This window comes from Notolepis coatsorum, assembly GCF_963971535.1.
Source record: "Notolepis coatsorum genome assembly, chromosome: 2".
NCBI lineage: Eukaryota > Metazoa > Chordata > Actinopteri > Aulopiformes > Paralepididae > Notolepis > Notolepis coatsorum.
The window spans coordinates 89,788,508-89,811,245 of NC_140166.1; positions in this window are offsets into that span (position 1 = coordinate 89,788,508).

Sequence of the window (22,738 nt, forward strand, 5' to 3'; positions counted from 1 at the left end):
CGATGCTAACGGGCGGAGCTGTGCTAGCTGGAGACGCCTGGTTAGCTATAGGAGCGATGCTAACGGGCGGAGCTGTGCTAGCTGGGGACGCCTGGTTAGCTATAGGAGCGATGCTAACGGGCGGAGCTCTGCTAGCTGGGGACTCCTGGTTAGCTATAGGAGCGATGCTAATGGGCGGAGCTGTGCTAGCTGGAGACGCCTGGTTAGCTATAGGAGCGATGCTAACGGGCGGAGCTGTGCTAGCTGGGGACTCCTGGTTAGCTATAGGAGCGATGCTAACGGGCGGAGCTGTGCTAGCTGGAGACGCCTGGTTAGCTATAGGAGCGATGCTAACGGGCGGAGCTGTGCTAGCTGGGGACTCCTGGTTAGCTATAGGAGCGATGCTAATGGGCGGAGCTGTGCTAGCTGGAGATGCCTGGTTAGCTATAGGAGCGATGCTACCGGGCGGAGCTGTGCTAGCTGAAGACATCTGGTTAGCTATAGGAGCGATGCTAACGGACGGGGCTGTCCAGCTATGGACAGCTGATCAGCGATGGACATCTGAGCAGCCTCAACGGCGGTGAGGGGCTCTAGGCTGACCGTGAACCTGACACTTTTCGGCAGGCTAGCTGTATTAGCCCTTGACCTACACCCCTCCATGAGGGCAGTGACCTGGTCGGCTATGTCCTGCATCGCTGGCTCGTCTATCGGGCTCTCCGTGGTGACCCGGTCGATCATCAGGAACCAGAACACCCATTTGGCCGGTGAGTAATTCTGTATGTCACCGTCCATCAGGCTCTGGATGATCCTCATGGTATCGGCCACTCCTTCTGCTGCGTTCTTTGGTGGTGGCGTCATTCTGTTAGGATTATGGGTGCTGTGAGGGTGAGAACGCAATTGCAGAGGGGAGAGAGGAGGCGGAGACGGCAGGATACGTGGACATCAAAATACGCTTACTAGGACGACAAAATCATCAAGGAACGGGAAAACAAAGATGAACGAAAACGGGATATATAACTACTTACAGCACAGACGAACATGAAACAAGGCAAGGGAAGGCACGAAGTAAGTGAGGGTACAATGGGGGTACAGGAGACAATGACGCCACAAGGAAGTGATGACAAACAGACACCTAAATACCAACACTAATTAACAACGATCAACACCTGGCAGGGCCAGGCCAAAACACAGAATCACAAACACAACCTAGACACAAAAAGCAATGACACCATAAAAACAACTAGACACAAAGGCAATGACACACACAACATCCAGACAGGGAGACGACATCAGACACAGACAGGGATGGCCCAGGATAACAAATAATTTGAAATTAATTCAATTACTTGAAACCAACATAAGATGGCCGTCTGCACCATCCGGCTTTGGTCACTGGAGGGAGGTAGGGAACCAATGTCACGGGGAAGGAAATGTCCACTGTAATTTTCATGCCCGGCCCAGCAAGGGCCGGACCTGGGGACGTAACACACAATAATATCCAAATAAATGACTGTCACTCACTGATGAAAGGGTATATGTGCACCATATTTCACATGGAGGTTTAAAACACCTAAATATAACTTTCCATGTTGAAAAAAACAATAATTCCCTGGTAAACTATGGTGTTATTCAACAAAACACACTTTCCCTTTTTTATTTTATTTAACGTTGCACAAATAGATCAATACAGTCCATATAAGTGATGGTGTGTTTCTTTTCAAAGGCAGGTCGAAAACCACAGCACAGTGTCCCATCACGGCAAACTCCATCGCATTAATACTGCTGAGCAACAGCTGCTTCCCCAATGCAGACAAGGACTTCGCCAGAACAACATCGGCAAGAGTCCATGAGCTGCACATGGCGATGGGATGCGACTCCAACCTATCCCACGATTTCACAGCACAAGAAATCGAGCAGGCCATCAGACGGCTGAAAACCGGTAAGGCACCAGGTGTTGACAACATCCACCCGGAATACATTAAACACCAAGGCAAGAAGGCAACCGACTGGCTGTGCTCCTTCCTCTCTATGTGTTTCCGCTGTGTGAGGCTGCCAAAGATCTGGCGCAGAGCCAAGGTGGTCGCCCTGCCAAAGCCGAATAAGCCTAGCGATGACCCCAAGGGATACCGGCCCATCTCACTGCTATGTGTGCCTTTCAAGCTCCTGGAACGCCTCCTCCACTCACGTCTCAACCCAGTGATCGACCCCCAGCTGCCCAAAGAACAAGCTGGCTTTCGAAGTGGTAGGTCTACGGCAGACCAGGTGACCCTCCTGTGCCAAGGCATAGAGGACAGCTTCCAGGCAGGTGAGAAGGCCGGCACTGTATTCCTGGATCTCACAGCTGCATACGACACTGTTTGGCTGCGTGGTCTCCACATGAAGCTTCTGGAAACCATCCCAGATAAGCACATGGTGAGCTTCATCATGGAGATGCTGAGCAACCGCAGTTTCCGGCTACACACCAGCAACGGCCAATGCAGCAGAGTGAGGAAGCTCAGGAATGGTGTCCCACAGGGCTCAGTGCTGGCACCGATGCTTTTTAACACTAGCACAGCCGACAAGGGGTAAAATGACCGCTAGGCATTTTCAATAAATGTATCCTCGTCACTCGGTCGACCTCCAGCTCTGTCACTCTTTAAAAAAAATGTATGTCACTCAAACCTACATTTCATTGTGGTAAACCTCATATTTTTATATTCAGAGGAAATTATATAGTTTACACTGTTTATTTTTCTCATATTTCTCATATAAGCTGTCGGGTCACCTGACCCGTTCCTGGCGGGAATTAGTGGCATTTTCTCCATGGCTGTGCTAGTGTTAACATCTACATATACGACCTGCCTGCAACTCAATCAAAGCAGTATGGCTATGCAGACGACCTGGCCATCCTACTCAGCAAGCCAACTTGGGAAGCAGCCGAAGAGGGCCTCACTGAAGATATGAACATCCTATCTTCACACCTGAGGAACTGGCATCTCAAGCTCAGCATGAGAAAGACAATGTCTACAATGTTCCACCTCAACAACAGGGAAGCGACCCGTGAGATGAGCGTCATGGTGGATAACGTCCGGCTACAGTACCAACATACCCCCACATACCTCGGTGTGAAGCTTGACAGAACACTGTCATTCAAACAACACCTGGAAGGTGCCAGGGGAAAAACAACCGCCCGTGCCGCGCTGATACGATGACTAGCCGGCACCACATGGGAAGCCTCAACAAAGACACTGCACATCTCCTCACTGGCCCTGGTGTTCTCTGCCGCTGAGTACTGCGCCCCAGTCTGGTGCCGTAGCACCAGTGTTAATTTTGGCAGCTATTTTCATTTTAGTTTTAGTCTTAAGGTGCTCCCATAGTCGAGCAGACTGTACACAGAGCAGACTCCGCGGACGTCCGCGCGGACTCTTGAGCTTTGATCTCAGCGGACAGCAGACCCACAGGTGCGAAGCTCCAATTTTCTGACGCGCGGACATCCGCGCCGCTGACTTGGTGTCACACAAAACGCTGCTCAGCGTTTTGGTTGACATCGAACTGCATTTAATGTGACGCCGATCTGCATTTTACTCTGAACACTCGCTCCGTGCCAAGAGAGATGTTTGAATGGCTTTTCTAAATGAAGTGTGTAAAATTGCCAGTTTTATTTCGAAATATTGGAAACGGAGATAACATAGAATGTTATCTCCGTTTCCAATATTTTGAAATACAACTGGTGCTTTTATTTCATGGAATGCGTGTCTTTTCAGCACCACGCGCGCTGTCCACCTCAAGCCTATACGGTACATTGCATCTCGCTGCCTATATACCTGTTATTCAAGTGCGTAAAACTGCCCGTTTTATTATCGAAATATTGGAAACGGAGATAACATACTCTTTATTTTGACATCGGATGACGACGACATGACAGAAGTTGAACAGCGTGGGGACAATTGTGTAAACTGGCGCGTGACATCTAGGAAATTGGTCCACGGAGGTCCGCTCGACTATGAAGGCTCAAGAGTCCGCGCGGACGTCCGCGGAGTCTGCTCTGTGTACAGTCTGCTGGACTATGGGAGCGCCTTTAGTCATGTGTCAAGTGCTCCTTTTTCGTTTTCATCATATTTAGTCATCTGCATTTATTTTTCGTTTAGTCAGTTTTAGTCAACTAAATGTCTGAGCATTTTAGTCTTGTGTGTTAGTCTCGATTTTGTCTTTTTTGTTTTTGTCTAGAGTCTAGAGTTTTGTCGCAGAAAACTGATGATTTTTGTCTAGTTTTTGTTAATGAAAAAAAGGCATTTTATATTTTTATATTGTAAATAATGCAATTCTATTTATTAAGTATAGTCTAGCCAAAACCCTATCAGCTGATTCACAATAAGTTCAGTAGAAGGCTAGAATAAATAGTCAGACATGGAATGGAACATATTCTGATTTAAATTGCATATTTATTTTGTTTAACCAACAAAGCAACATTAGGATAGTGTAAATACTCAGTACATGTGAGGGCTGGTCCAGTACTGCACGTTTCTCAGTGCCAATTACCATCACGCACCTGAGAGGAGTTTCCAATCAGCTTGGTGGGAGCACTCTTATACTGGGTTTGCTGATAATTTCTGTGTCGGGTCGTTTTGTCACCACATACTCTACTGCTGTTCCCTCTCGTGTTCCTCCAGTGCTCCCTTGGAGGTTGTTGCTGTGTTCTCTCTCTGCCTCCGTGGACCCGTGCCTCGTTTTCCCACTTCGACCTTGCTTCTGGTGAGTCTTTTGGAAGACTATCTTTCTATGAATTGATATCCTCGTTTTTTGCCCTGGACTCACTGCCTTCGTCTGTTTTTTTGTGTGTTTCCTGAAACACTGACGAATTGTTGATTGTTTTGTTACTGGACTCTGCCTGTGTGTTTCCTCAAACACTGAAGAATTGTTGCTTGTTTTGTTACTGGACTCTGCCTGTGTGTTTCCTCAAACACTGTCATGGTTTTTGCCTTATTTCACCTTTCTGTGAGGGACAGCTATCTATTTTTGCTTTATTTCACCTCTCTGTGAGGGATAGCTGTCAATCCCTGTTCCCTGTGGTTAATTGCCTCATGGGTCGGCAGGTGTGTGGGCTTGATTGCACCTGATGCAGTGCAGCTGTGCCTATGGCCATGTGGAGTCTATTTAAGTTTGGAGATTGCAGTGTCAACTGCTTTTTCATTTCCTAGTGTTGGTTGTCCTTTTGGTCACGCTCATTATATTGAAGTGTAGTCTGATCTCTGATTCAGAATTGAGCTTTATGGTAGTCGTTCTTATTTTGGGCTACTCATGTGACTCTACACATAAACTCCCTTAGTGGAGGTTTATTGTTTAACTTTTTCCAATATAAACTCCTTTATTAGGAGGTGTCCTTGTGGCTTATTTACTTTTATACTATACCTCTTTATTGAGAATAGACCTGTTTTTTGGGACTTGATTTATTTTCTTAATTACTCACTTTGAGATTTCCACCTGTAAAGGTTGTTTTCTGTTGTTAAATTTTCCCCTCTCCTAAAATATCTGTATAAGCAGTCTAGTGGTTGTCCGTTTCACGGATAACTTTAAGAATCCCTGTTATCTGCTCATGACCCACACACATCCCTCACAAACACTGAAGAATTGTTGATTGTTTTGTTACTGGACTCTGCCTGTGTGTTTCCTCAAACACTGAAGAATTGTTGATTGTTTTGTTACTGGACTCTGCCTGATATTTTCTACGTTTTGGAACTAATGACATTCCCCGTTTCTATTTTCCCCGCGAGTGGGATAGCATAAAGCTGCAGAGCCGCAGAGTCAACTCTGCTAAGGGCAGTGCTGCAGAGCTGCAGAGTCAACTCTGCTAAGGGCAGTGCTGCAGAGCCGCAGAGCCAACCTGGCTAAAGGACATTCCCCTCAAATGGATTAACATTGTGGTTGCACATTTCTGTTTTGTGAAAATAAATACGCCCTTCGGTTTTGGCTAACTCTGAACTACCTGTCTGTGTCATGCTGTTGGGGTTGTTTACAAACCATAACAGTACACACTGATTGCAATTCTCACTGGAACCTACTGTACAAATTTCACACACGTCACACACACATTCCCTTTTGTCCCTCGATTCGTACCGTAGATCGCTGACGTCACTTTAAACTTAAAATGGCGGCCGCATGATCAAAACCGCAAAAAGAAATTTCATCAATGACAAAACTTGAGGAAAACAAAAACAAACCCTGCAAACTTTGGAAATTACTCAATAATCAACTAGGCTGCAGTAAAAAACTTAAAACCAGATTCTCAAACATAAACATAAAGACGGACAACACGCTCATCACAGACAAGCTGGATGTAGCCAATTACTTAAACATCTTCTTCACAAATATAGCCACAACACTGGTAAACAAACTACCTTCCCACTCAGGGCATTATGGGGTAGAACACATAGTAGCATACTACAAAAAATTGAGCGCCCTCCAACCTAACAAGGCCACTGGCCATGACAACATCCCCTCCAAATTCCTCAGAGACTCAGCAGCTGCCATCACCCCAGTCATCACACACATAATAAACCTCTCTATAAAACAGGGACACGTCCCCAAGGACTTCAAAATTGCGAGAGTGACCCCTCTGCACAAAAAGGGCAGCAAATTAGACCCAGGCAACTACGCCCTGTTTCTATTCTTACCTCCATCTCGAAAGTCATGGAGAAAATAGTCTACGAACAGGTCGAAAAGTACCTGGCGGAAAAAAAAAATCTAATCTACGAATTCCAATCTGGCTTCAGAACGTCCAACTCCACTGACACATGCCTCCTCTATTTGAACGACCACATCAAACAAGAGGTGGACGCGGGCAAATACTGCGGCATGGTCATGCTGGACCTACAAAAGGCCCTCGACACTGTCAATCACTCCATTCTGATTGACAAGCTAAAAGCAATTGGTTTTGATGCTGGATGCAATCCTACCTGGAGGGGAGAGAACAGATGGTAGAGGTAAACGGTACTCTATCCCCCCCCCTCACAGTGAGCTGTGGTGTTCCACAAGGAAGCATACTAGGACCGCTACTCTTCCTAATTTATGTAAATGACATGTCGTCAGCCTGTGACTGCAATTTGTTCCTGTTTGCGGACGACTCAGCCCTGCTGGTCTCTGACAAGAACAAGTTGCAGGTTGAGAAAACCCTCAGCTCGGAACTAGGCAAAATCTGCATATGGCTCGCTGATAACAAACTATCATTACACATGGGCAAAACAGAGTCCATTCTCTTCGGTTCAAATAACAAACTCAGCAAGACCGACGGCTTCTCAGTTGCAGTGGGTGACAATATTGTCACAAGGAAAGACGAAATTACCTACCTGGGTTCCATCCTAGAGGCAAATCTTTCCTGTGACAAAATGGCATCCAATGTAATAAAAAAAGTCAACCAACGAACTAGATTCTTGTACCGGATCTCCTCTCTGGTAAACAAGAATACCCTGAAGACTCTGGCAGGAGCACTCATTCAAGGGTACTACGACTATGCGTGGACCTCATGGTACCAAAGCACCTCAAAGGCGCTTAAAACAAAATTACAAACATCACAAAACAAACTGGTCCGACTACTACTTGACCTTACCCTCAGAACCCACCTCACCCCTGCCCACTTTGACAACCTAGGATGGCTTAGAGTAGACGACAGAGTACAGCAACTTGCAATGGGCCTGGTCTACAAGATACACTATACGACTAAGGTACCCATGTACATGTCAAAATACTTCCCAAAGGTCAGTGAATACCACAACCACTACACCAGAGGAAGCTCAACAAATCATGTTAAACCCAGATTCGGCTCAAACAAGGTACTAAACACGTTTCGCAATTATGCCACATCAATGTGGAACGCCCTACACAAAGCTGTAAAGGAATGTGAATCCCTACCCACATTCAAAACCGCTCTTAAAGAGCACCTACGGGAGGCTGCAATTCGAAACTGGCCACCGTAAATGCCCAAAACCCCCACCACCTCCTAATAGACAGTCTCCTCCCCACCGCACACTGGCGGACTCAGGGGGGGGGGGGGCAGGCGACCGCACCCCCTGGTGCCCCCACGGTCGGAAAACGCACGCTTAAGTGCCCTTTTGAGTGAAAGAAATTAGAGGATGTGCCCTATTGGTGCCCCCACGGTTGAAAAACGTGCGCTAAAGTGCCCTTTTGAGTGAAATAAATTAGAGGATGTGCCCTATTGGTGCCCCCACGGTTGAAAAATGCACACTTAAGTGCCCTTTTGAGTGAAAGAAATTAGAGGATGTGCCCTATTGGTGCCCCCACGGTTGAGAAATGCGCGCTAAAGTGCCCTTTTGAGTGAAAGAAATGAGAGGACGTGCCCTATTGGTGCTTCCACGGTTGAAAAACCCGCGCTAAAGTGCCCTTTTGAGTGGCGAAAAATATAAGGTGTGCCCTATTGGTGCTCTTCCAATGGTCTAAACTTGACCATGTGCCCCACGGTTAAATAATATCACGCAAAAGTGCCCTTTTTGAGTGTTGAAAATGAGAGGACGTGCCCAATCCATTGGTGCCCTTCCAATGGTCTAAACTTGACCATGTGCCCCACGGCATGGTAAGATGGAGCAACTTCAAACAGAGACCACTGGAAGAGGCTTTCAGGAGGGCAGACGTAGAAGGCCAAGCCAAAAGAGAACAGGAACGACAAAGAAACGGGGAGCTAATGACAAGACTGGTAGACATCACATTGTATCTTGCACGGCAAGATGGGGCGTTCAGGGGTCATGATGAAAGTGGTACATCTTTGAACAAAGGGAATTTCCTTGAACTTGTACAGCTACAATATGACTCCACCATCAAAATGCACCTTGATAAAATCAATCACATCCAGTCTCAACAGAAAAAACCACAGACATCACTGTTGTCCTACAAGACACATAATGACATAATCAGTGCCCTTGCCACCTATGTCAGAAGAGTAACTCTCAAAGAAATGGAAGATTCCAAAATATTCTCCATTCTCTTGGATGAGACAACTGATGTTTCTCATGTCGAACAAGTGTCCTTTGTTGTTCGCTTTGTCCATCAGATGGAAATTAAGGAGAGATTTGTGATGTGAGTGGAACAACAGCAAAAGAATTGGAGAATGTTGTGATGACATTCCTTTTTTTTTTTTATTATATTATAATAATTATACAAATGCCTTATACAGGATATACTCCTAATACCTATTTTCTAAAACCCTACACACATATGCTCCAGCTCGAACCCCCCCCTCCCGGACCCCTCCTTGGATAGTACCTCCATTATCCCTCACTCCTAACCAGACACTACCATTATAAGCTAGCTTTTATTCTCTCCACCACTTCTAACCACATTGACATTTTGGATTCGTTGAGACCCAGAATTCTTGCTGTAGATATTTCTTGATAAATCACATCGAGATATGTAAGAGACCAAATCTTCCGGCACATTTTTTCCGGTTGAAACCAGCGTGATGCGATCAGTTTTTTAGCTACTGTGATACCCGATAAAACCAATCTCTTTAGCTGTGGATTTACTGCAAACTCAAAAACATCATTCAATAGCAATACAGAGGGGTGTACTGGTATATTCCAAGATACGAGTTTTGATAATTGATGGGTCACATCTTTCCAGAATGCCTTAACTGGTGGGCAGTGATGACATTCCTTGAGGAGAATGGATTAAAAGTGGAAGACATCAGGGGCCAAGGCTACGATGGAGCCGCAAATATGAGAAAACGGTCTACAACGGTCTGCAGTCACGAATTCAGAGCCACAATGAGAAAGCTTTATACGTGCACTGCCATGCCCACTGTCTCAACCTGGTCTTGGTGGAGAGTGCCAAATCAAGCCAGCATTTTGTTCGGTTTGTCAATTTAGTTGAAAATCTGTACACTTTCATATCCAGATCTCCAAAACGCCACACTGCGTTTGTGAAAATGCAACAGACCATGTACCCTGGCCAAAGACTCTGTGAACTGAAAAGGCTGTCTGACACATGGTGGGCGTGTAGAGAAGATGCTCTGAGATCCCTGAAGAAGGTCCTTTCTACTGTGGTGAAGCTGCTTCAGAACATGGCTGATAGTGATCCACCAGACTCTGCAGCAGGTGATGTCCGGATGCTCTTGCGTAGCATAGATTTTGAATGTATGCTATGCATGGAGATTGCCACACCTGTCTTCAATGAGACTGCCATCGCATCTGCTTCACTTCAGAGAAAAGACCTTGACTTGTCAGCATCATACACCATTGTGGAGGGAGTCATACAAAGAGTGAAAGCAATGAGGAAGGATGAGGAGTTCAAGGTCCTTTTCTCAAAAGCAAAAGGGCAAGCAGAGGCAGCAGGCATTGAGGTGCCAGAAGAAATACCTGGACAAACAAGACGCAGGAAGGTACCTCAAAGGTACAGGTATAGCTCTCAATCTGCTACGGAGGACTACCAAGTCCAAGACTTGGAGGAGCACTACCGGGGAAAGGTGTTCTTTACCTTTCTTGACATACTCTCCCATGAGCTACACCGAAGATTCAAAGGGAAGGATGACACGCCTACTGGGTCAAACCTATCAGGTCTTCACTGCCTTACCATCTCAAGTCACTGGAAGGGCAAATGACACAGCTGCTGTATCTGTCAGAGATGTGTGCCAGTTTTATGATGTAGAGCATAGGTGTCAAACTCACGGCCCGCGGGCCAAATGTGGCCCGCCACGTCATTTGATGTGGCCCCCCAAGAGCTCAGGTAATTTTTTTTTTTTCATTAATATTGGGTTAAAAAATAGCAGTGTTAAAATAATTGTGGGTTAATGCATTAATAAAGCTTTAACTTTGACAGCCTTAGTTATTACACATTCTTACACATACATGTATGTTGAACATCTGAGGTATTGATGAAGTAACAAAGGAAAAAAGCCAAAAGCACTTACTCCTCAGACATTCTTTGACAATTTTACAGCCCAAAATACAAAAAAGATCCAGGCGGAATAGGTAACAAAGGGTTGAAGAAATATTGTCTGAACTGTCAGATGCAAACTGGCTGTGTGACATAACCGAGCATCTCACTCAATTGAATAAGAAGCTGTAGGGACGCAAACAAGTCCCACCCAAAACTTGACCAATATAGTTGTGAACTGAGACAACCCTTATTTTGTTATTTTTGAGTACAGTTACAGTTGTGTGTTCATGCAGACACATAATAGCAATTTCATTACGAATTGAAAATGGGGGACCCTGATGTAAACAAGTCGAAAGTCTTTCTCTGGTCTGCATCCCCTTAACAATTGTGTGTATTGGGCTGTACTGTACTGTACCCATTCTGCAATCTGTTAATTAGAGTTAATTAAACTATCTTCCATTAGTTGGATGTATGGCCTCTGCAAGGTTGTGTGCAGCCATTTGTTTTTGTAACATCTGCTACATCTGTCCCACGTGTTCTTTGCAGCTCACAGTTGTTAGTTCTGCCCCTCTTGACTGTGACAAAAAGGTTTTGAACAAACTTAATGTCATAGCTTGTATTTGATGATATTCTTCTTTGTTATTTACTTGAATGGTTTGATCATTGATTGATGGAGTAATATGGGGTTCTGATAAACAAAAATTATTTGTTAAAATAACATAAGCTAACATATATTTTTACATTTATGCAAATGCATATCGCTGCTGTCGGGACAAAACCTCATAACTCCATTTTTTGAATTTTTATTATATAAATCAACTCCGTAGATCATCCTCCATATGTGTGTGTGGGTTTTACAAAGTTTAAACAATGGGAAAGCATTAAACCGATCATCTGTCTAAACCTCCTAACTCTATTCACCCTCAAATCTGTGTTAGTTTTTTTCATCTGCTGAAAAGTTGGGTTTTTGGAGTTATGAGGTTTTGTCCCGACAGCAGCGATATGCAATATGTATAACTTGAATAAGTAATAAATACAGAAACAACATGTTTAACAATATGTAAATGAGTAGCTACATTTATTTTACATTACATTAACATTTATACGGTCTTTGGCCCTTTGAGGGCAACCATAATGCTGATGTGGCCCTCTGTGAAAATGAGTTTGACACCCCTAATGTAGAGGAAGAGAATGTTGTCACCGAACTCAAGGTATTCCACTCTTCATATGCTCTCCCCTCCAACAATGTCAAAGCTGCACCTAAGTGCCTTAAAGACAATGATGTGGAATCTGTTTTCCCAAATATAACCATGCTCCTCAAAACATATGCTACAATACCAGTGACAACTGCTTCAGTAGAGCGATCATTCTCTAAACTGAAGATGATCAAAACCCAGCTCAGAAACCGATGTGGGGAAAAAAAGCTCTCTGATCTTATGCTGCTTTCAATTGAGAGGGATATCCCAATTGATCATAATGAGGTCATTGACATATAGTATAAACAGAGGACCAAAAGACTAATTCTGCTATGACTCCCCCAACCACAGCAATGGAGAGCCAGCACATACAAATCTGTCCATGAAAATAACCAACATATTTTCATTAGAGGTGATAGAGGAGAGGACAGAGGATGGCAGGAGGGAGGAGTCAGGTGGTACAATATAGTAAGTTTAATGGAGAGAATGGGGAAGATAGGGAGGGGGAGGGAGAGAAAGAGAGGGAGAGAAGGAGAGGACAGAAGGAGAGGACAGGATGAGAGAAGGAGAGTAAAGGACGGGAGGTGAGAAGGAGAGGACAGGAGGAGAGAAGGGGAGTACAGGAGGAAAGAAGGGGAGTATAGGAGGAGAGAAGGGGAGTTCAAGAGGCGAGTAGGGGAATATAGGAGGAGAGAAGGGGAGGAGAGGACAGGAGGATAGAATGAGAGGAGAGGGGGAGTACAGGAGGAGAGGACATGAGGAGAGAAGGGGAGGAGAGAGAAAGGAAGAAGCTCAACGGCACTCAAATTAACTTTAACTGGTAAACTGTTTTATGAAATAAAAATGTTAAAGGTGTATTGTTCCCTGTGTGTTTTTATCATAGAGGTGTGGTTATACCATTAAACTGGATTGTCTATGTTATTCTAATGTTAATCTTAATCAAGGATGAAGACTATTTCATCATAACTGACGCATCATAGCTTTTTGCTTACTGATGGGGTCCCATGTTGTGCAGTAGGTGCCCTTTTTTATTTTCGCCCCTGCCCTTCAAACGGCCTGAGTACGCCACTGCCACCGCATGTATATATTCCCTCCCCGCCGTATGTATATTTCTCTCCCACCCACCCACCCCCTCCTAATGTACAGTCCCCTCCCCATCATATGTATATACTCTGTCAGGATCTAGGGGTAACAGTATTGTATATTTGAATACCGTTTAAGTCACAAATGTATCAGTACTAAATACCTGTCCCTATGCCATAAATGTCATGTATGTTGTGTATGTCATAAATGTCTATATGAATTGAAAATGGGGGACCCTGATGGAAACAAGACAAACGTCTTTCTCAGGTCTGCATCCCCTTAACAATTGTGTGTATTGAGCCGTACTGTATTGTACCCATTCTGCAATCTGTTAAATAAAGTTCATTCATTCATTCATTCATTCATTCATTCATTCATTCATTCATTCATTCATTCATTCATTCATTCATTCATTCATTCATTCATTCATTCCATTCATCCATTCATCCATTCATCCATTCATTCACCATCCCCCATCAGAGCATTCGGCTAATAACATTAGCTTAGCGAACCTGCCACTGCACTTCTATGTGCATAAAGTATGGTAACAAAATATCACAGCCCCTAAGACTGGGAGCGTTCTAACTCTACTGAGCATGTACCCAACATTATATGAAAAATAAAAAGTCATTACGATGTTTTAGTGGACTTCAAGCGCTAAAGGGATTCATAACTTATAGCAGGGTCAATCTCAGTGTTAGTACTTGTCTGTTTCTTTTCTTTTCATACCAACATTACCTTTTTAAGTGAACGTGGTCCTGTCCTTGTTGTATCCATGTGTAATGTTGATAGTAGTGGGTGCACCCAGATCAAAGAGAGCAAGTCTGTGTCTGGGATATAGGTCCCGACTCGCAGGCTGCTTATATGCCAAATACAACGCAGTTCGGCGAGGTCATGTGACATGTACGCCCAATCGTGGGACCGCAAGTGTCTACACTGGTTAAGCTTAGGTGCTCTTTCGAAGTTGGTTAAGGTTAGAGTTTGTCTTAGAGCATGGCGATAGATTCTTTCGACGGTTAAGCTTAGGCACTCTTTCGAAGTTGGTTAAGGTTAGAGTTTGTCTTAGAGCATGGCGATAGAACGGCAGGTGCTTTGCAGGCTGTTCGACGCGGAAAAATGGGCAAGTGGCCAATCAGATTCGCAAATCGCCGAACTGCGTTGTATTTGGCATAGACGCTCCCAGGCTATTAGCCTAGCCATCCTCTCAGCCTCCGTTGTCTTAAATGCTATGTTCTTTTGGTAGAACTGTTCGGCTGCCGCAGGAGTGTTGAGAGAGTAGCAGATTCCGTTCATGGTTATTGGTATAAGCTGTAGTCACGAGAGACCTGGGACGCGGTTTTTAGCCTCACGTATGTAGCTTGGCTTTTAGCCATAAATGCTGCAGAGCTTAACGGAAATGGGAAATAATAAAGTGAATTATTCTAAAAGTTATAATTATTTTGTCTCATCTTGTTTTAGTCAACATAAATGAAGAGAGAATTGATCATGGTTTTTGTAAATTACATGTTTGTGTCCTCAGTTGTGGTCAACGATATTTAATTAACTATTTAGTTACGTTAGCGTCACATGGTCTTCAATAACATGACGTCACGTATCGTTGTCATCATGAAAAAAACCTTTGTTGACGAACATCTTTCGTCCTAATTTTCGTTGACAAAATTAACACTGAAAATTAACACTGAAAACACCCACGTGAAGAAGCTGGATGTTGTCCTCAACAGCGTCCTGCGGACAGTCTCTGGTTGCCTACAAGCCACACCGGTAAACCAACTGCCCGTACTCCCTGGTATCGCCCCGGCTACCATCAGACGAGAAGCAGCCACACTGGCCCTTTGCCCGCAAGGCACCACAACATGTGTGCCTAAAGTCACGGCGCCCCTTTTCCATGCAAGCCTACAGGCTACTCCACACAACACCATCTGACACTTCCAAGGCCTCCTGGGTCAGGACGAGATGGAGGGACCAGTGGAGGTCAGCAGAACCATCCTGGCATCAAATGGCTGGCATCAAATTGTCTGTTTCAATGACAGTAAAACAGAGGTCATGGGGTTTGGTCCCAGCAATGGGCATGTCACGTGTCTCCTCCTGATGACTTGGGCCCCCTTGGGCTTTTTGTGAAGCCAACTGTCACCAACCTAGGGGTGAAGTTTGATTGTGACCTAAAATTGGACAAGCTGTTTTTTCCAACTCAGGAGGCTGTCCAAGGTCAACCTTTTTTATCCCGTTCCGTTTTTGAAACTGTTATCCACGCTCTCGCCTTGATTACTGCAATTGAGCCGTACTGTATTGTACCCATTCTGCAATCTGTTAAATAAAGTTTTCATTCATTCATTCATTCATTCATTCATTCATTCATTCATTCATTCATTCATTCATTCATTCATTCATTCATTCATTCATTCATTCATTCATTCACCATCCCCCATCAGAGCATTCGGCTAATAACATTCGCTTAGCGAACCTGCCACTGCACTTCTATGTGCATAAAGTGTGGTAACAAAATATCACAGCCCCTAAGACTGGGAGCGTTCTAACTCTACTGAGCATGTACCCAACATTATATGAAAAATAAAAAGTCATTACGATGTTTTAGTGGACTTCAAGCGCTAAAGGGATTCATAACTTATAGCAGGGTCAATCTCAGTGTTAGTACTTGTCTGTTTCTTTTCTTTTCATACCAACATTACCTTTTTAAGTGAACGTGGTCCTGTCCTTGTTGTATCCATGTGTAATGTTGATAGTAGTGGGTGCACCCAGATCAAAGAGAGCAAGTCTGTGTCTGGGATATAGGTCCCGACTCGCAGGCTGCTTATATGCCAAATACAACGCAGTTCGGCGAGGTCATGTGACATGTACGCCCAATCGTGGGACCGCAAGTGTCTACACTGGTTAAGCTTAGGTGCTCTTTCGAAGTTGGTTAAGGTTAGTTTGTCTTAGAGCATGGCGATAGATTCTTTCGACGGTTAAGCTTAGGCACTCTTTCGAAGTTGGTTAAGGTTAGAGTTTGTCTTAGAGCATGGCGATAGAACGCCAGGTGCTTTGCAGGCTGTTCGACACGGAAAAATGGGCAAGTGGCCAATCAGATTCGCAAATCGCCGAACTGCGTTGTATTTGGCATAGACACTCCCAGGCTATTAGCCTAGCCATCCTCTCAGCCTCCGTTGTCTTAAATGCTATGTTCTTTTGGTAGAACTGTTCGGCTGCCGCAGGAGTGTTGAGAGAGTAGCAGATTCCGTTCATGGTTATTGGTATAAGCTGTAGTCACGAGAGACCTGGGACGCGGTTTTTAGCCTCACGTATGTAGCTTGGCTCTTAGCCATAAATGCTGCAGAGCTTAACGGAAATGGGAAATAATAAAGTGAATTATTCTAAAAGTTATAATTATTTTGTCTCATCTTGTTTTAGTCAACATAAATGAAGAGAGAATTCATCATGGTTTTTGTAAATTACATGTTTGTGTCCTCAGTTGTGGTCAACGATATTTAATTAACTATTTAGTTACGTTAGCGTCACATGGTCTTCAATAACATGACGTCACGTATCGTTGTCATCATGAGAAAAACCTTCGTTGACGAACATCTTTCGTCCTAATTTTCGTTGACAAAATTAACACTGAAAATTAACACTGAAAACACCCACGTGAAGAAGCTGGATGTTGTCCTCAACAGCGTCCTGCGTACAGTCTCTGGTTGCCTACAAGCCACACTGGTAAACCAACTGCCCGTACTCGCTGGTATCGCCCCGGCTACCATCAGACGAGAAGCAGCCACACTGGCCCTTTGCCCGCAAGGCACCACAACATGTGTGCCTAAAGTCACGGCGCCCCTTTTCCATGCAAGCCTACAGGCTACTCCACACAACACCATCTGACACTTCCAAGGCCTCCTGGGTCAGGACGAGATGGCGGGACCAGTGGAGGTCAGCAGAACCATCCTGGCATCAAATGGCTGGCATCAAATTGTCTGTTTCAATGACAGTAAAACAGAGGTCATGGGGTTTGGTCCCAGCAATGGGTATGTCACGTGTCTCCTCCTGATGACTTGGGCCCCCTTGGGCTTTTTGTGAAGCCAACTGTCACCAACCTAGGGGTGAAGTTTGATTGTGACCTAAAATTGGACAAGCTGTTTTTTCCAACTCAGGAGGCTGTCCAAGGTCAACCTTTTTTATCCCGTTCCGTTTTTGAAACTGTTATCCACGCTCTCGCCTTGATTACTGCAATGCCCTATATGTTGGCGTCAGTCAGGCCTCCCTCTCTCGTTTGCAGCTGGTTCACAACACTGCTGCCCGTCTGCTGACGGGAACACGAAAGCGGGAGCACATTTCCCCAGTGCTGGCTGCCCTCCACTGGCTTCCTGTGCGTTTTAGAATTGATTTTAAGGTTTTACTGTTTGCTTTTAAATGTTTGAACGGCTTGCCACTGGGGTACCTCTCGGACCTGCTGGAACCCTATGTTCCCCCAAGGTCCCTCAGGTCCTCTGACCAGCTCCTCTTGGCCGTTCCAAACTCCAGGCTGAAGCTTAGGGGGGACCGTGCTTTCGCTGTGGCAGCCCCAAAGCTCTGGAATGAGCTGCCACTGCATGTGTTCAAATCACGCCTCAAGACACATCTATTTGCTCTGGCTTTCTGTGTTTTAAACAGTTTTTGAGAGACCTGCCTTTTTATGTGACACATTGTACTGTTTTTATTGTGTGCTTTTATTAAATTGTTTATGTTTTATGTTTTATCTTATGTTGTGGACTTGTACAGCACTTTGGTCAACTTTGTTGTTTTTAAATGTGCTTTATAAATAAAGTGGATTGGATTGGATTGGATCCAGGCTGCACCTCTACATCAATGACCCTCTGGACGTCCCTGGTCAGGACTTGCCCCAGAAGCAGTGGACAACCCTCAACCGCCTAAGGACCGGCATCGGACGCTACGGCGCCTCAATGAAGAGGTGGGGCCTCAAGGACAGTGCCTTGTGCGAGTGTGGAGCCCCTGCACAGACATATATGTGGAACATATAATCACTAGTTGCCCCAAACACCGGCCACCGTATGGAGAACACGGTCTGATGGAACTGGATGATGAAACGTTGGCCTGGCTTGCCTCAACGGAGCTGCAGGTCTAAAGACACATGCCAGAAGAAGAAGAGGTATGATGGTGACTTTACACTGCACCATAAATAAAGGGTAGGTTCTGCTGAATCATAAAAGGTATAACACTTAATGCAGACTCAAAGAATAAGCTCAGAACTGGCAAAAATATAACACTATGTCCACCTAAACTTTGTCTATGTAGGCTTAGAGGGTTAAAAAGTGGTCTGTGCAACTTTGTTATTCATGAAGTTTGTATCAAACAAGTAGCCCTTCATACTGCTCAGTACCCTTGTAGCTCTCAGTTTCACCCTCATCTGCACCTTTGTTTACACTGTTATTTTTCTCATATTTTTATGAGAAATCAGATTAGATTTGATTGTCTATATTTATGTTTTTCTTCTATTATCCTGCCCATACATGTACCTCACCTCCCCGTCCCCCATGCTGCTATGATGCCCGAATTTCCCCAAGGGGATCAATAAAGGAATATCTTATTTTATCTTATCTTATTTCACAAATAGTATCTTGTAATACAAAAAGTGTCAATTTATCCTGCAACATAGGCAATTTAAGATAGTTTGTATAAACTAGATCAGATTATACATACATTATCTACTTTATCTACATACTGTACAACATACATTATCTTGATCTATACACCACTGTATAATTATGTTCTGTTACAGGTATCTCCACTGTTTTTGTCAGTAGATGCTTCATTGACAGAAGTGGAAAAAAGCCCTGAGGCATTCTCCACCTCCCTAATACCCCGCCCCTTGGAGTCACCTTGGCTCGCTTTGCCCCCCTGTGCCCTGCCCGGGCCTGTACGTGGGCTCTGGAGAGAGAGAGAGAGGCGGAGAGGACAGACTACAACTATTGAGTCACTGTTTTTATCCTTCTCTCTCTCTCTCATCTATCCCTGACCGTTTCTCCTCCACCTCTCTGGCAAGGCGGAGCACGGCCTGTGGTTCTGTATTCCCAGGACGGGGGCCCCGCTGACCCTCCAGCAGTAATTTTAGACGTCCATGTAGGCTGAGCCTGTGCCAGAATGCCAGCACCAGTTAATCCAAGGTCATCCTCGTTTTTTATTATTTTATTTTGGAGAATGTATACCGCCGCACAGATGGTGTACCATGTTGGTACAATGGATTCTTTGTCTGTAAGACCACCCGCTTTGTGTTTGTGCCAGACTTTTATCTCAGTTAATTTCAAACCTTTGTTCAAACCTGAAAGGTAACTGAGATGTCCCTCATGTACCACTTGTCTTATTGTATCACATCATTGTCACAAACCTCACAAACCATACTAAAACCCATAACTATATACAAACAGGCTATACAAAATAATGGACCGTAAACCAATGCAATGGCATCACTGCAGTGTTTTGAGTAAGCACAATCTTTTCACGTTTGACAATTTTGTAATTTTCTGTAATATTAGAATAGTTTTTAAATGTTTGCACAATCATGTACTGTATCATCATTATTTTCTGGACTGGTGGTTAGACGTTGGAGCTCTAGTAGAGCAAACACACAAGCTTCCAATAATGGTGACTGTACTGTTCCCATGTTCGTTTGGACAGTCTGCCTTCTCGGTTAACGGGGCAAATTTATGGAACTCTCTGCCTACTGGCTTAAAACTGGAGTCCAATGCCAACGTCTTCAGCAGAGGACTCAAGGTATGGCTGAAATCAAAGCAGCAGTGCTCACATATGTAGACACGGACTGGTTTTGTTGTTTTGATCATGGACTCTTGCTCTGATAACTATTTGTTCTGATTTGTGATTTTAATTCTGTATTTTACTGTTAATTGTATTATATCTTTTAGAAAAGCCTCAATGGACTGGTGTTGCAAACTAGCACTTGTGCTATAAACACGCAAAACAACGCATCTGGTCTGTCTGTGGCTGGTCCAATGTAGCTGTGGTGTCCATTTTAAATAAACGTTTTCATTCATCGTTCATTCACAAATGCGGAAATACGCATATACACTCATAACAATAAGACAATGGGTGACAGTGGGTCAGGAGGTAGAGTGGTCGCCTGGTAATCAGAAGGTTCCCGGTTAGATTCTGGCTCCTCCCAGCAGCGTGTCGAAGTGTCCTTGAGCAAGACACTTGACCCCTAACTGCTCCCGATGAGCGGGTTGGCACCTTGCATGGTTGCCTCCAGTGTCTGAGTGAATGGGTGAATGTGAGGCGTAAGCTGTAAAGCGCATTTACCAAGACATGGTAAAAAGCAAGGATAATAAATAAATTAAAATATGTACAACTTGATTGACAAAGGTTGGAGATCAAGGTTTTAAACTCTGCAACAGAGGAGAGAATCTCAAGCTTGGCCTGCAAAACATTTTAACCCCTTAACCTGTTAAGCTGTAGCCCTATTTTCTGAAAATCCGCCTAAAAATACATACCTAAATAAATGGAAGATTGCTCCACTTCTACAAGGTCCATTTGCATGTTCTTGGTATCTAGGGACATATATGGATCTCAGGGAATGTATTCCCAGTGTCAGAAATATTTTGTCTGTTACTAGGCTTTAGTACATTCACATTGTAGCATTCACATCTAGCACTCTGAGATTTGGTTTCCAAATGTAGAGTGCACTATAAATGTAATGTATTATTATTATTGTGATGAAACAAAAGAGAATATAAATTACGATTTGTCTTTGCATCTTTCACAGTGAATAACACCATGCTAAAAATGACCAGACATGACAAACTACCACACTGAGCTTGTTCAGTACCTTCTTGAGATCATGTGTACAAATCTAAGGAAATCAATAAAGGGACGATTGTGGTTGTGTAGATACAGTACTGAATTCTGTCATCCGGACTTATAGCAATGCAATGCAATGCAATTTGAAATATTATTATAGAATATAGAATAGCAGGCCTATAAATTGCCTTATTATAGCCATGTTGCACATCTATGGATCAGGCCAAATCTACTCGTTCCAATGACAGAGTTCAATTTGGATTTAGTATCACCAGGCGTGCAGGAAGAACCGAGAATTAAATCTACTGTAAACAGTGCCGTCTGGGAGAAATGCGAGGCCCATTGCGATATTTAAACGCGAGGCCCCCCCCCTAAAGGTAAAAATATATATTTGTTATTATTAATTAATACATTTTTAAATGTGTGCATACAGTCAGCGTATCCTTAAATAATAGCGCTGCCAGAGGCTGGGCATACAGTCAACGTATTCTTAAATAATAGCGCTGCCCGAGGCTGAGCATACAGTCAACGTATTCTTAAATAATAGCGTTGCCCGAGGCTTAGTGGCAATGCAACAGATGTAAGCTGAAGTGAAAAGTCACTGCACACACGTCACAAACTGCACGAGCACAGTGTGAAATGTTCCCAGAGAGCAACTTGTAAAGCTGGAGTGATCATGTTGAGCAGTAATGTCGAGACTGCACATTCAATATTGATACCGGAGCAGACCCTGTTGCATGCAACACACCGAGTGAGAGAGAGAGAGAGAGAGAGACAGAGAGAGCAGTGGCGGCTCGCCACTGGTGGCGCTAGGGCGCCGACCCACCTGTTAAATGAGAGAAGAAGAAAAAAAAACTTTTTTGTTTTTTGTTTTATAGCCCTATAAATAATATAAACATGTTTAAAATGAATAATATTTACTCATTTTAAGTATGTTTGTATTTCCAATGCACAATATAACGTTATTATCTAAATTAAAAAAACAGCGTTTTCATGGGCAGGAAGTGACGTTTTTTTTTTTTTTTTTGTATTTCTCGCCCGGGCAAGAAGCGATAGCGCTCTGCGTGCGCGTCACAGTTTGATCGCTGTCTCCGTCACAGCCAATCAGTGCATACGGCGTTGTGCGTTGAAATATGACTATTATGTTGGAATCCGAGCGCGATTTGAAGCGGTCTAGCCAGCAGCGTGTGAACTTCCGTGAAGAATTTCCATAGCCGCATTTTGCGGAGACGCTCTCTGATTGGCCGACGCGATGCCAGTTTTTTTCCATTGCCGCATTTCTCGGGTTGGTTAGAATGCAACTCAGTCGACTCGTCAACAACAACAGCAACTGTTACTACACTGAGCTTAGGCACTCTTTCAAAGTTGGTTAAGGTTAGAGTTTGTCTTAGAGCATGGCGATAGAACGCCAGGTAGTTTGCAGGCTGTTCGAGGCGGAAATGGAGTCTGGACAAAGACACAGCTCTTGGCTAACTAACAACAAGCTATATATGGATGCAGTGTGGAGGGACATGTATGGACAATGGATGGACATCAACACAGGCTGGATGGACAATGCCATGGAGTGGATATACTTTATCAACAAGCCAACAACAAGGTAGATTAGCGATCTTAACTCTAGTTTAATACATGATACGTTGTCTACTGATGCCGCAGGCATAACGTTGTACTGCTAGCTGTTAGCTCCGTTAGCTTAGCTGGCCACTTAGTGCATGGAACGGAGTAACGTTAACGTTTAAACGTTATGTCGAGGTCATACAATACTACAGTCGACATAAGGTTAACGTTACCCCGTTTCCATGAAGTGTTTAAATAGCAGCAAT